The 15,147-nt window shown below is 44.0% G+C and overlaps 1 protein-coding gene and 1 pseudogene across 1 annotated transcript in view; one reads left to right on the top strand and one right to left on the bottom strand.

The window, feature by feature from the left end:
• LOC124013902 (protein O-mannosyl-transferase TMTC1-like) overlaps positions 1-15,147 on the top strand; it is a 110,458-nt gene that overhangs the window by 26,778 nt on the left and 68,533 nt on the right.
• Positions 1,164-4,467, bottom strand: LOC124013904 (annotated as a pseudogene).

Raw genomic sequence — 15,147 nt, 5'->3', positions numbered from 1 at the left:
TCTTATGACTTAGGGATAGAAGCTGTTTAGAAGCCTTTTGGTCCTAGAATTGTTGTGCATTAGCAGAGAGAACAGTCTATGACTTGGGTGCCTCTGACACCGCCTAGTGTATATACAGTTGATGTCGGAAGTTTACACACACCTTAGCCAAATGCATTTAAACTCAGTTTTTCACAATTCCTGACATTTAATCCTAGTAAAAATTCCCTGTCTTAGGTCAGTTAGGATCACCACTTTATTTTACAAATGTGAAATGTCAGAATAATAGTAGAGAGAATTATTTATTTATTTCAGCTTTTATTTCTTTCATCACATTCCCAGTGGGTCAGAATTGTACAAATACTCAATTAGCATTTGGTAGCATTGCCTATAAATTGTTGAACTTGGGTCAAACTTTTTGGGTAGCCTTCCACAAGCTTCCCACAACAAGTCGTGTGAATAATGGCCCATTCCTCCTGACAGAGCTGGTGTAACTGTAGGTTTGTAGGCCTCCTGGCACACACACTTTTTCAGTTCTGCCTACACATTTCCTATAGGATTGAGGTCAGGGCTTTGTGATGGCCACTCCACTACCTTGACTTTGTTATCCTTATTAAGCCATTTTGCCACAACTATGGACATATGCTTGGGGTCATTGTCCATTTGGAAGAACCCATTTATGACCAAGCTTTAACTTCCTGACTGATGTTTTGAGATCTTGCTTCAATATATCCACATAATTTTCCTTCCTTATCATACCATCTATTTTGTGAAGTGCACCAGTCCCTCCTGCAGCAAAGCACCCCCACAATATGATGCTGCCACAACCATGCTTCACGGTTGGGGTGGTGTTCTTCGGCTTGCAAGCCTCTCCCTTTTTCCTCCAAACATAACGATGGTCATTATGGCCAAATAGTTATATTTTTGTTTCATCAGACCAGGGGACATTTCTCCAAATAGTAAAATCTTCTGTCCCCATGTGCCGTTGCAAACTATAGTCTGTCTTTTTTGGTTTTGGAGCAGTGGCTTCTTCCTTGCTGAGTGGCCTTTCAGGATATGTCGATATAGGACTCGTTTTACCGTGGATATAGATGCTTTTGTACCTGTTTTCTCCAGCATCTTCACAAGGTCCTTTGCTGTTGTTCGGTGATTGATTTGCACTTTTCGCACCAAAGTACGTTCATCTCTAGGAGACAGAACGTGTCTCCTTCCTGAGCGGTATGACGGCTGCGTGATCCCATGGTGTTTCTACTTGCGTACTATTGTTTGTACCGATGAATGTGGTACCTTCGGGCGTTTTGAAATCGCTCACAAGGATGAACAAGACTTGTGGAGGGCTGCAATTTTTTTTCCGAGGTCTTGGCTGATTTCTTTTGATTTTCCCATGATGTCAAGCAAAGAGGCAGTGCGTTTGAAGGTAGGCCTTGAAATACATCCAGGAGCATCAGAGCCGGTGTAGTAGGATTCAATCTTAGTCCTGTACTGACGCTTTGCCTGTTTCATGGTTCGTCCGAGGGCATAGCGGGATTTCTTATACGCTTCCGGGCTAGAGTCCCACTCCTTTAGAAGCGGTAGCTATATAGCCTTTAGCTCGGTGCAGATGTTGCCTGTAATCCATGGCTTCTGGTTGGGGTACGTACATACGGTCACTGTGGGGACGACGTCGTCATTGCACAAATTGATGAAGGCAGTGACTGAGGTGGTGTACTCCTCAATGCCATTGGATGAATCCCGGAACATATTCCAGTCTGTGCTAGTAAAACAGTCATGTAGTGTAGCACCTGCGTCATCTGACCACTTCCGTATCGAGACTTCTTTAATATTAGACATTGCGCACCGGCTGTTATTGACAAATAGACACACACCCCCACCCCTCGTCTTACCAGACATTTTGACATTTGACACATTCGGGGAAAGCATTGTAACAGCTGGTCAAAATAAAACCGTACTCTAAACCCTCTCTATTATCATAATGATCTACGCACAGTGATACAACACCCACTTCATCTTTAGTGTCCATGCCTCCACAGCCTTTTGCCAATACATTGTTGAACATAGAAATTAAATATGTCGATTCTGCAGTGTTGACAAGACATGGCGCATGTTTAAGGAACATCTCTATTAGCAGTAAAGAAAGCTTGTTTTTTCATAATTAAACATTTTAAAAGCAACACATTTATTTTTCAGGCATTGCCATCAATTCTTGCGAACCCTTCTTACAGATTAGAGGAGAGTGAGAGAGAGAGTAGAGAGAACATTGGACTGTGAGGAAGAGTTAGCTTTCACTCTCAAATGTCAGCTTTTGCGTTAAATGGGTTTAATCAAAGCAATGTGTAGAGTACATTTGGTGCTTTTTCATTTTGAATACGAACATTTATTCATACTTAAGACAGAGCAAATACAATTCTGATTCTAAGATTCCAATGACAAAATACAAATAATGTGTAATGAACCATAACTAAATAAACTGATTTGTAAATGTAGAAATGCAATCTGTTATGAAAAATAGTTCCCGTTCCAACAATACCTTTCAGAGTCTTGTTAATCAGGCTGTGTGATTGACAGGCGAGATGATCAGAGGGGCAGTGTTTATACCACCATCATTACTAGAGGGGCTGAAGTTTGGATAGAGTTTCTCTGTGAAGGTGCAGCCAGTGAAAGAGTAAATATGAGACCTGGCCTCCACATCATAAAAAGAGACCTGACCCTCTTCATAATCCACAAACACCCCCAATTTACGGGGCTTCTCTCTCAGGGAGAGGGGAACACCAGGGCCAGCTAGAGCCTTGTACTCTCCATTCCTCAGCTGTACAGTCCAGTATCCATTATTAGGTGTCAGTGGGATGTTATTCTTCTTCCTGTTGATGGACTCTCTGGCCACTCCTAAATCCCACTTCGTCTTCCCTTTGACAGTCACCTCATAATAAAATCTCCACGAGGAGAATATTTCTTTCCTAAGGACATCACCGTAATGATTAAACCTTTTTGGATTGTTAGGAGCGTTCTGTTTTGTGTCTCCATATTTCACTTGTTTTTCACCCTCAGACAGGATGAGGTAGGGATGTGCTGTATCAGGGTCCAGAGTCACGTCCACTGCATACTGCTGAATCCTCTTCAGCTCAGCGTCACACAACTTCTTCACTTCACTCATAATGGTCTCCTCCACTTGAGACGCAGCTCTCCTCACAGTCCCCACACACAGATCGCCGTGAACACTGATCTCAGACCAGTCTCTGGTGTCTGGAGGGGTGCAGAGGGATGGAAAGCTCTGGGGGAGGTGCAGGTCGTCTTCAGTGTGTGAGAGCTGCTCCAGCTCAGTGCTTCTCCTCTTTAGCTCAGTGACTTCCTGCTCCAGCTCTTTAATGAGCCCTTCAGCCTGTCTTTCTACTGCTCTCTGCTTCTCCCCAATCACCTCAATGAGCTCAGCCTGACTTCTCTCAATGGAGCGAACCAGAGCAGTGAAGACCTGTTCACTGTCTGATATCTCTCGCTCTGACTCTCTCTTGCTGAGATCTACTGAGTGTTTGATCTCTTGAACCTTCAGTCTCTCCTGGATCATCTGCTGCACTTCTGCCTCAGTCTTCCTAAGCTGAGCCTTCCTCTCTCCACGCTCTTCCTCTAGAGGGACACTGCCATGAGTCATGTGGTCTGCTTTCAAGCAGAAGACACAAAGAGACATCTGGTCACTTCTACAGAACAGCTCTAGAGGTCTGTCATGCTTTTTACACATCGTGTCTTCCAGTTTCTCCGCAGGGTCAATTAGCTTGTGATCTCTTGTGCCTCTTTAAGGCTTGGGATATCTGATGAGGCTCCAGGTGAGTCTCACAGTAAGAGGCCAGACACACCAGACAGGACTTCAGGGCCTTGAGCTTTGTCCCAGTGCAGACATCACAGGACACTTCTCCTGGTAGGTCAGGGTGGAGGCCTTGGTTGCTGTTAGATTCCCTAACACTCTTTCTGAACTGCGCAGCCATCTCAGAAATGAACGTATTGATGAACAGATCTGGTCTCGTATCAAATGTATTTTTACACATGGGACACTGGCACAGGTCACTGGTATCCCAGTACTTTGTGATACAGGCCTTGCAGAAGTTGTGTCCACATAGAATAGAGACTGGCTCATTGAACACATCCAGACAGATAGAACACAGGAACTGCTCTTCAGACAGGAGACTGCTGGAGGTGGCCAGATCTAGACAAGAGACCAAAGGTGAAACCATAAAGCATTTACTGGAATTCTTATGGGATTGATATTAACATACTGGAGATAAAGAAACTGGATCATATTTAAACACGGTCGAGTTTAGGTTGACTTGTCCATGTTTATCTGTCTACTCACCTGTGTTTATGTGAGTGTGGATGCTGTCTCTGTTCTTTCCATTTGTGGGGTCAAATTAGGCCTAAAAGCTTGTTTTTTTTAGAAAAATAAAAGTATAAAGTGTTCGAGAGAGTTTGTTCCCGTACACAATATACTGTACGTCTCACCACTTTTAGTTTCAGTTCAGTAAAGTGAAGTTGAAGTGCTCCTCCCCCCCGGATTCTGCTCTGCGGCGTTTCTCTTCCTGGAACAGTATTAACCCTTTAACTCTCCCAAGTTCTCTTCCACACTCCGACCAAAAGAGCAATCATCGGGACTGCTTGAAATCGACAGCAATCTACATTTACAGGTCAATTTAGTCCGCGTAATTGTTCAGCCATAAACGATGTAGTGATTACAAACGTTCTTGTTACGTTATTTTACCATCTTAAGTCAACCAAGACAGAGTGACCTCCGAGAGGACAGTTAAAACAGGGCAGGTTTTCATCATTTTCACCGGTCTAGATAGTAAATGATGTGATCACCAAACTGCTTTTTGTGTTACTTTCACTGGTGTGTGTGTGTGGTTTTTTTGTCTCCTAAAGAGCAATTCAAAGTTTGAGACAGTTTGTTCTGCTGTTAAACATATAGCTCCCTCATTAAGATTCCCTGAAAAGTACAATTACATTACTCCGCTCCTTCCTGTGCAATGGTTCTGTGTGATGTATCTTTCTTTTTACTGCGCCATAAGGTTAAACATGATCTTTCACTGTTTTAATTGTTCTTATCCACCGTCACTGCTTTGACCTCTAATAAAGTGTTTTAGGCCACATGGAGATGCGCTCTAGATAGACTGTTATTGACGATAATGCGGTGTTCAGTTCCTGCCTCGGCCTCTTCTCTGTTCCAGACGTGCACCCCAACTCTCTCTACATGACGAACGGACATTCATTCTGTGGAAGGGATCTCCTCTTCCTCTTTTCCATCCAGCACAGAAGATCTGTGATCGTAACAGTATATACACAGGGATGCATCATCCACTTAGGATTTGGAGTGTATGTGGCCCATTGTCTTTAGCCTATGGAATGTCGAACGTAGAAACATATGGACATCAGAATAATCAAAGTTATGCAACGACATAACTGTTTTTTTTTTCAGGTACATGTCCTTTTGAAAGTTTTCGTTTTCAGTTAAGACAGAAATCAGCGTGTCAAATGTTTTATTTGATTGTAAGATTTCAGAGGACAGTAGTTTAAATACTAATCATACCGGTACTGAGTCAACGTGTGGGTGTACAGGTTAGTCGAGGTAATTTGTACATGTAGGTAGGGGTAAAGTGACTGCATAGGTAATAAACAGCGAGTAGCAGCAGTGTAAAAACAAAGAGGGAGGGGGGGGAGGTCAAAGTAAATATCTCTCTTGCTGAGATCTGCTGAGTGTTTGATCTCTTGAATCTTCTGCAGTCTCTCCTGGATCATCTGCTGTACTTCTGCCTCAGTCTTCCTAAGCTGAGCCTTCCTCTCTCCACTCTCGTCCTCTAGAGGGACACTGTCATGTGGTCTGTGCAGAACTGACACACACACACACACACACACACACACACACACACACACACACACACACACACACACACACACACACACACACACACACACACACACACACACACACACACACACACACACACACACACACACACACACATCTTGTCAGTCCTACAGAACAGCTCTAGAGGTCTGTCGTGCTTCTTACACATCCTGTCTTCCAGGTTCTCCACAGGGCTGATCAGCTTGTGTCTCTCTAAGGCTGAGACTCTCTGAGGCACCAGGTGAGTCTCGCCGTAAGAGGTCTGACACACCAGGGCAGGACTTCAGGGCCTCTTCCCAGTGCAGATGTCACAGGACACTTCCCAGGTTGGGCAGATAACTCTTTTTTTTTTACCTCTGATTTAAATCTTTAAATGTTCTACAACTACTCAACATTGTGTTGACACGACGCTCAGGTCTTCTGTAGAATTACTCCTTACACAGGTCAGTGGCATCCCAATACCCGCTGATACAGGCGTTGCGGAAGTTGTGTCCACAGGAAGTGGTGACCGGCTCAGTAAGCACATGTAGACAGACAGAGAACAGGAACGGCTCTTCAGACTGGCGACTGCTGGAGGTGTCCCCGTATCTAGACAGAGACCAGAGGTGAAACAATAGGGTATTTACTGGAGTCAGTACCCTGTGGTACTGCTTTTCATAGTTTCCAGTTGAGAGGTTTTTTTCTAATGGGGTATATGTGGGATCATACATATGGGATCAATCTTGATAAGTCATTTCTTTACATGGCATATAAATGAGTCATTTTTACCAAAGATAATTTAACCCAAATACTGTAGCTACTCTAAATTTAAGAAGACAAGAGAATACATAAAACGCGATCTCTACTCACCTCTTTGTGGCTATATTGTTTGTTCCTTCTGTCAGTATTATTAAAAGTTGATCGAGTTTAGCGTTTTAAGAGATTTCCAAAGAGATAGTATGTTCCCGTGCACAATGTATGTCTCAGTTTCACAGAGTAAAATGATGTCTTTCTGCCTCACACAATATTGCTATGCACTTTGAAACAGTAAGTGGGGTGGATTTATATGGATGACCTCTCTGAACTCTCTGTCCTTAGACACTTCAGAGACAAAAGTTAACTTTAAATTATAAGAATAGCTCGAAATCTGTTAAAACATGACATGTGCTTTTTTTATAAGATAAATATGATTTTTCTCCAGTGTTCAACTTGAAAGTTTTCCTTCAAAAGGTGCATTACCAGTCCTCCCTGTACGATATTGCTGTACCATTTCTACTGCACCGTGAGGTTTAAAGGGATTTTACTGTTTCTATTGAGCACAAGGTTGAAGTGTTTTCTGAAAGGGGTTCGGCAGAAATCTGCAATATGATATACTTTATGCATTAGATCTGTCTATGAATTGTCATGGGGTTATTAGATTGTCGTGTATTGTAAAAATGTCCCCTATCTCTTCTTCTATTCCCTCCCCTTCACTGTAAACGAAGTCAGTGTCTGTGTGTGGGTGACTAAATGTAAAGTGGATGGATAGTGACTGGTGGTGTCTGCTGAGTGATGGAGTTGCCATCTCTCGGTTACTCTATGGATATTAGATGACTGTGCCTGCCCAGCTGCTCACACAACAACACACCTGGACAGACAGGCAGAGATAGAGACCCCGCTCTCATCAAATCTTAATGACCTGGGGTGTGAGTGTGATTATGCCTTTTTTGAGACAATGTTCTGTGACTCAGCACAATTGACTGTATCACACCCAGAGGAAAAGGGAGAGAGAGAGATTTGTTTTCGTAGCTCAGCGGAGCATCTGCTCAATGTATCTTCTAGACGTTCCTAATTAGCAACTAGGGAGCCTATGTGTACATAGCTCTCAAAGATTTATGAGTATATCTCTCTCCCTCTGCCCTCCCCTCCCTCCGTATCTTGCTATTCCTCTTCCTCTCTGCCCTTCCTTTCGATATCCTTTCTTAGAGGTGTACTAAAGCAATAAGGCCCGAGGAGGTGTGATATATGGCCAATATATACCACGGCTAAGGGCTGTTCTTATGCACGACGCAACGTGGAGTGCCTGGACACAGCCCTTAGATGTGGTATATTGGCCATATATCACAAACCCCCGAGGTGCATTATTGCTATTATTAACTAGTTACCAACTTAATTAGAGCAGTAAAAATACATGTTTTGTCATGTACCACGGTTGTCAGCCAATCAGCATTCAGGGCTCGAACCACCCAGTTTGTGGAGCTGAGATGTGTATTACTTCAGTGGTGTACATAATACTATAACACACATACACCTTTCAGTGTACCCAAACCAGACCCTGAGTGGCTTAGAGTTCTCTGGGCGGTGAGCTTTCATTTGTCATTGATGAGAGTTGATGGTTCACTCTGGCAGATAATTGAATTCTCATTTGGCCTCTTGTTTTAGAGAAAGCCTGGGTCCAAGTCAAATGAAGCCAGTAGGCTCATTTCAAAAACAATGAGGCCAAACAGAATTGACTAACACAACTGGCTCGGCCTCATTATCGACTGATTAGAACAGAGTGTGTGGCCTTACAGTAATGGCTTTTCTCCTGGTGTAGACATGCAGTAAAACCACTAACTACCTCAACACGCCCTCGCTTTGCCGATCTCAGATTTGACTTGTAATCCTGCCGACGGCCTCAAGTTCAGTTGCTCAAACATTTGTCTCTGCTGCACAACCACACAATGTACAGTAAGTTCAGTTATTGAGTGAGTGAACTTCAGTTTGTGCAATACAGGAGTGTTTGCATATATCGGATTTTGTAATGGTTTATCACAGCCTCTGGGCCTCTACCTTTGGCTGATCTACAGTGCCTTCAGAAAGTATCCAGACCCCTTGACTCTTCCCTCATTTTGTTATGTTACAGCCTGAATTTAAAATTGATTCATTGAGATTTAGTGTTACTGGGCTTACGCACATTTATGTCCCATAAATTCAAAGTGGAATTATGTTTTTGGAAATTGTTCCAAAATGAAAAAGTGAAATGTCTTGAGTCAATAAGTATTCAACCCTTTGTTATGGCCTAAATAAGTTCAGGAGTGAACATGTGTTTACAAAATCACATAATAAGTTGCATGGACTGTGTGCAAAAATAGTGTTTTAACATGATGCTTGAATGACATCTCTGTACACCACACATGCAATTATCTGTAAGGTCCCTCAGTCGAGCAGTGAATTTCAAACACAGATTCAACCACAAAGACCAGGGAGGTTCTTCCAATGCCTCGGAAAAAATGGCACCTATTGGTAGATGGGTAAAAAAAATAGACATTGAATGTACCTTTGAGAATGGTGAAGTTATTAATTACACTTTGGATGGTGTATTAATACACCCAGTTACTACAAAGATACAGGTGTCCTTCCTAACTCAGCCGGACAGGAAGGAAACCGCTCAGGGATTTCACCATGAGGCCAATGGAGACTTTAAAACAGTTATATAGTTTATTGGCTGTGATAGGAGAAAACCTGAGATGGATCAACAATTTTGCAGTTCGTTCCAGTCATTGGCAGCAGAGAACTGGAAGGAAAGGCGGCCAAAGGAGGAATTGACTTTGGGGGTGACTAGTGAAATATACCTGCTGGAGCACGTGCTACGTGTGGGTGCTGCTATGGTGACCAGTGAGCTGAGATAAGGCGGGGATTTACCTTGCAGAGACTTGTAGATGACCTGGAGCCAGTGGGTTTGGCGACGAGTATGAAGCGAGGGCCAGCCAACGAGAGCGTACAGGTCGCAATGGTGGGTAGTATATGAGGCTTTGGTGACAAAACGGATGGCACTGTGATAGACTGCATCCAATTTGTTGAGTAGATGTTGTAGGCTATTTTGTAAGTGACATCGCCAAAGTCGAGGATTGGTAGGATGGTCAGTTTTACGAGGGTATGTTTGGCAGCATGAGGAAGGATGCTTTGTTGTGAAATAGGAAGCCGATTCTAGATTTAATTTTGAAATGGAGATGTTTCATGTGAGTCTGGAAGGAAAGTTTACAGGAGAGTCTAACCAGAAGGAGAGTCTAACCAGATACCTAGGTATTTGTAGTTGTCCACATATTCTGCCCGCCCAGTGATGCTGGACGGGTGGGCAGGTATGGGCAGTGATCGGTTGAAGAGCATGTATTTAGTTTTACTTGCATTTAAGAGCAGTTGGAGGCCACGGAAGGAGAGTTGTATGGCATTGAAGTTCGTCTGGAGGTTAGTTAACACAGTGTCCAAAGAAGGGCCAGAGGTATACCGAATGGTGTCGTCTGCGTAGAGGTGGATCAAAGAATCACCAGCAGCAAGAGCGACATCATTGATGTATACAGAGAAGAGAGTCGGCTCAAGAATTGAACCCTGTGGCACCCCCATAGAGACTGCCAGAGGTCCGGACAACAGGCCCTCCGATTTGACCCACTGAACTCTGTCTGAGAAGTAGTTGGTGAACCAGGCGAGGCAATCCTTTGAGAAACCAAGGCTGTTGAGTCTGCCAATAAGAATGTTGTGATTGACAGAGTCGAAAGCCTTGGCCAGGTCGATGAAGACGGCTGCACAGTAATGTCTCTTATCGATGGCGGTTATGATATCGTTTAGGACCTTGAGTGTGGCTGAGGTGCACCCATGACCAGCTCTGAAACCAGATTGCATAGCGGAGAAAGTACGGTGAGATTCGAAATGGTCGGTAATCTATTTGTTAACTTGGCTTTCGAAGACCGTAGAAAGGCAGGGTAGAATAGATATAGGTCTGTAGCACTTTGGGTCTAGAGTGTCTCCCCCTTTGAAGAGGGGGGTGACTGCGACAGCTTTCCAATCTATGGGAATCTCAGACGATACGAAAGAGAGGTTGAACAGGCTCGTAATAGGAGTTGCAACAATTTCGGCAGATCATTTTAGAAGAGAGCACCCAGAATGTCTAGCCCGGCTGATTTGTAGGGGTCCAGATTTTGCAGCTCTTTCAGAACATCAGCTATCTGGATTTGGGTGAAGGAGGAGTGGGGGAGGCTTGGGCGAGTTGCTGTGGAGGGCTGTTTATCGGGGTAGGGGTAGCCAGGTGGAAAGCATGGCCAGCCGTAAAAAAATGCTTATTGAAATTCTCAATTATAGTGGATTTACTGGTGGTGATAGTGTTTCTGATCCTCAGTGCAGTGGGCAGCTGGGATGAGGTGCTCTTATTCTCCATGGACTTTACAGTGTCCCAGAACATTTTTGAGTTTGTGCTACAGGATGCAAATGTCTGTTTGAAAAAGCTTTCCTTTGCTTTCCTAACTGCCTTTGTATTTTTGTTCCTAACTTCCCTGAAGAGTTCCATATCACGGGGGCTATTCGATGCTCATGCAGAATGCCAGAGGATGATTTGTGCTGGTTAAGGGCAGTCAGGTCTGGAGAGAATCACGGGCTATATCTGTTCCTGATTCTACATTTTTTGAATTGGGCATGCTTATTTAAGATGATAAGGAAGGCACTTTTAAAGAATAACCAGGCATCCGATACCACTGGGATGAGGTCAATATCCTTCCAGAATACCCGGGCCAGGTCATTTTAGAAAGGCCTGCTCGCTGAAGTGTTTTAGGGAGCGTTTGACAGTGATCAGGGGTGGTCGTTTGACCCCAGACCCATTACGGTTGCAGGCAATGAGGCAGTGATCGCTGAGATCTTGGTTGAAAACAGCAGAAGTGTATTTGGAGGGCAAGTTGGTTAGGATGATATCTATGAGGGTGCCCGTGTTTACGGATTTGGGGTTGTACCTGGTGGGTTCATTGATAATTTGTGTGAGATTGAGGGCATCAAGCTTAGATTGTAGGATGGCCGGGGTGTTAAGCATGTCACAGTTTAGGTCACCTAGCAGCACGAGTTCTGAAGATAGATGAGGGGCAATCAATTCACATATGGTGTCCAGGGCACAGCTGGGGGCAGAGGGTGGTCTATAGCAGGCGGCAACGGTGAGAGACTTGTTTCTGGAAAGATGGATTTTTAAAAGTAGAAGTTCGAATTGTATGCTTGTCATTGGCAAGGACTAGGGAGTTTAACAAAAAACTAAGAACAGGCTAAATCCTAGAGGAAAACCTGGTTCAGTCTGCTTTTCAACTGACACCGCAAGACACGTTTTAGTAACTAATCACCTTTTAGTACGACAATAACCTAAAATACAAGGCCAAATATACACTGGAGTTGCTTACCAAGACGACATTGAATGTTTCTGAGAGGCCTAGTTACAGTTTTGACTTAAATTGGCTTGAAAATCTATGGCAAGACTTGAAAATTGCTTGAAGAATTAAAAAACATTTTTTTTGCAAATATTGTACAATCCAGGTGTGTAAAGCTCTTCCAGACTTACTCAGAAAGGCTCACAGCTGTAACATGTATTGACTCAGGGGTTTGAATACTTATGTAAATTAGATATTTCTGTATTTCATTTTCCATTAATTTGCCCCCAAAAATTAACATCTATTTAATCAATTTTTAATTCTGGCTGTAACACAACAAAATATGTAATAAATCAAGTGGTATCAATAATTTCTGAAGGCACTGTACCGATCCTATTGGCCAGGGTTGAGGCTCTGTAGCAGACCAGAATGCCTCTCTTTCATTCCAACACAGCTGATTGGCTCGTCTGTCCCAGGTGTGGGGGGGGTTGAAGCGTATATCTCGTTCCCATGCACAACTGTCGACTGTAACGAATGGTGTGTGCTTGGAAAGCTGAGCACCTGTGTAGCGAGTTGGGTGTACAGTGCATATACGCATGCTGAGCTTATAGATTCCCATGAGAACCTCTCCCATCCAACCTGACAGTGCTCTGAGAGGATCTGCAGAGCAGAATGGGAGAAACTCCCCAAATACAGGTGTGCCAAGCTTGTAGCGTCGTACCCAAGAAGACTCAAGGCTGTAATCGCTGCCTGAAGGGTCTAAAAATATTTATGTAAATGTCAAATTTCAGTTTAACATTTTTAATACATTTGCAAAAAATGTTTTTTAAAAACTTTCTTCAATTTTATAATAAGGCTGTAACATATCAAAATGTGGGAAAAAGTCATGATCTGAATGCTGAGCTTTATAGATTCCCATGAGAACCTCTCCCCATCTCTTTTCCTTTCTCATTCTCTTATTCTTCCTGTGTCTTTATGGTCTGGACCACCACTTCACCTCCCTGGTGGTTTCTACATTCTCCTGGTGGATGAGCTGACTGTCCGTCACTCCTAAATAAGTCTTATCCCAGAGAGAGAACACGTTGCAGGAAAACCCTCTGCTGCTCCACGTCTAGGAATCTGTTCTCCCCTCTAGGTCAAGCACACTGAAAGTGTGTGTGTGTGTGTGATTTAAGATTTGATGCATGTCTGTCGGTGTGTGTGTTTGTCTTCATTCGGGTGTGTCTTTGTCCATCCGTGAGTGTGTGTGCGTGTGTCATTATTCATCTCTGTGTGTGTCCATGCGCGCATGTGTGTCAGTACATCGTGGTCCCTGGTATCTGCAGATACTAATGAAGGGGCTGCTCTCAGCGCTGGGCCTCAGTATTAATAACCAGCAGCCTGAAATAGAACTGAATACTATTAACATGCTAATACAACCAGCATGGAGCCCTGTCCGTTTCCCTAGCAGCCTATGCACTTCCACTCTGGTACCACACTGCCTCTCTGTAGAACATCATTATCCTTTCGATACAGTTGTGTGTGTGTGTGTGTGTGTGTGTGTGTGTGTGTGTGTGTGTGTGTGTGTGTGTGTGTGTGTGTGTGTGTGTGTGTGTGTGTGTGTGTGTGTGTGTGTGTGTGTGTGTGTGTGTGTGTGTGTGTGTGTGTGTGTGTGTGTGTGTGTGTGTTACGGCCGGGACGATATTCGCTAGTATCGTGGCAAGGAAACAAAACACAAAGCAGATTTAACTTCTTCAGGAAAACGACTCTAATATTAGAGTCACAGGTATTTATTTTCCAACCTATAGCACAACATACAGATTTTTAAATGGCCACAGAGTTGGGTCTGCATTGTGTTTGCCATGGAAAAAAATATTGCGATACTGGTTTAGTCACAGCCCTAGTGTGTGTGTGTGTGTCATTGGAGGTTGCTGAGGGGAGGACGGCTCATAATAATGTCTGGAACAATGCAAATGGAATGGCATCAAACCATGTATTTGATACCTTTCTACTGATTCTGCTCCAGTTGTTACCATGAGCCCACCCTCCCAAATTAAGGTACCACCAGCCGTGTGTGTGTGTGTGTGTGTGTGTGTGTGTGTGTGTGTGTGTGTGTGTGTGTGTGTGTGTGTGTGTGTGTGTGTGTGTGTGTGTGTGTGTGTGTGTGTGTGTGTGTGTGTGTGTGTGTGTGTGTGTGTGTGTGTGTGTAATGTTCATTGTTAAAGATGTTAGTGCAGATGTGAAATGATGGAGATGATTATATAAGTGGGTTATGTAGGTAAAGGAGAAATTGAGTGAACCGTGCTGTGTGATGGGAGTGTGTTCAGATGATTGCCTACCTGCTATACCATAGCAGTGTGCACCTATTAGAGACATTATAGAGGGACGTTGTAGTTAGACGGCCACATAACAGCACCTACTGTGACTGCCTACATGGCTTCTGTAAATAGAACTCATGCCTGAGTGAGATGATTGCAAAAGCATAGAGCATATAGGACCCCCACCCCCAAGAAACCTGCTGGTGATAGAAAAAGGGAAACAGACGGGGAGGGGTCTTTATGCTTTAGCAATCATCTAACTCAAGTCCCTGAGTTCTATCTATGGAAGACATACTGCAGGCGCAGATGGGAACATATTTGTCAGTTGAATTCATGGGTGACCATTTCCTGAATGACCGAGTCTTTTGGTTTTCTTGGCACGTTCCTCTGCCTTCCTATTCCTAAAGAGGACTAGAGAGGTGCTGACCCTGGCCATCAACACCATCACCATCCTCTGCATTACAATACCTCTCTCTCTCTCTCTCTCTCTCTCTCTCTCTCTCTCTCTCTCTCTCTCTCTCTCTCTCTCTCTCTCTCTCTCTCCATGACATGACATCTAAACAGGACTTGTCTCCTCTCTCTCTCTCTCTCTCTCTCTCTCTCTCTCTCTCTCTCTCTCTCTCTCTCTCTCTCTCTCTCTCTCTCTCTCTCTCTCCATGACATGACATGCATTAAACAGGACTTTGTCTCCTTCACGGTCACCTCTCCTCACTGGCTCTGTCACTCCATTTATCCCTTCTCTTTCTCTCTGCCCCTGTGTCTGCCCCTGTGTCTAAAATGGCTGGAGTTGGAAAGTGTCCTGTGACTGCCCCTGTGACTGCTTCTAGTTCCGACAATGTCTGCCCTTGTGACTGCCCCTGTGTCTGCCACTGTG

Source organism: Oncorhynchus gorbuscha, linkage group LG25 (assembly GCF_021184085.1).
Source record: "Oncorhynchus gorbuscha isolate QuinsamMale2020 ecotype Even-year linkage group LG25, OgorEven_v1.0, whole genome shotgun sequence".
Lineage (NCBI taxonomy): Eukaryota > Metazoa > Chordata > Actinopteri > Salmoniformes > Salmonidae > Oncorhynchus > Oncorhynchus gorbuscha.
Note: the sequence above shows the minus strand (reverse complement) of the source record. Positions and strands in the feature narration are given on the sequence as shown.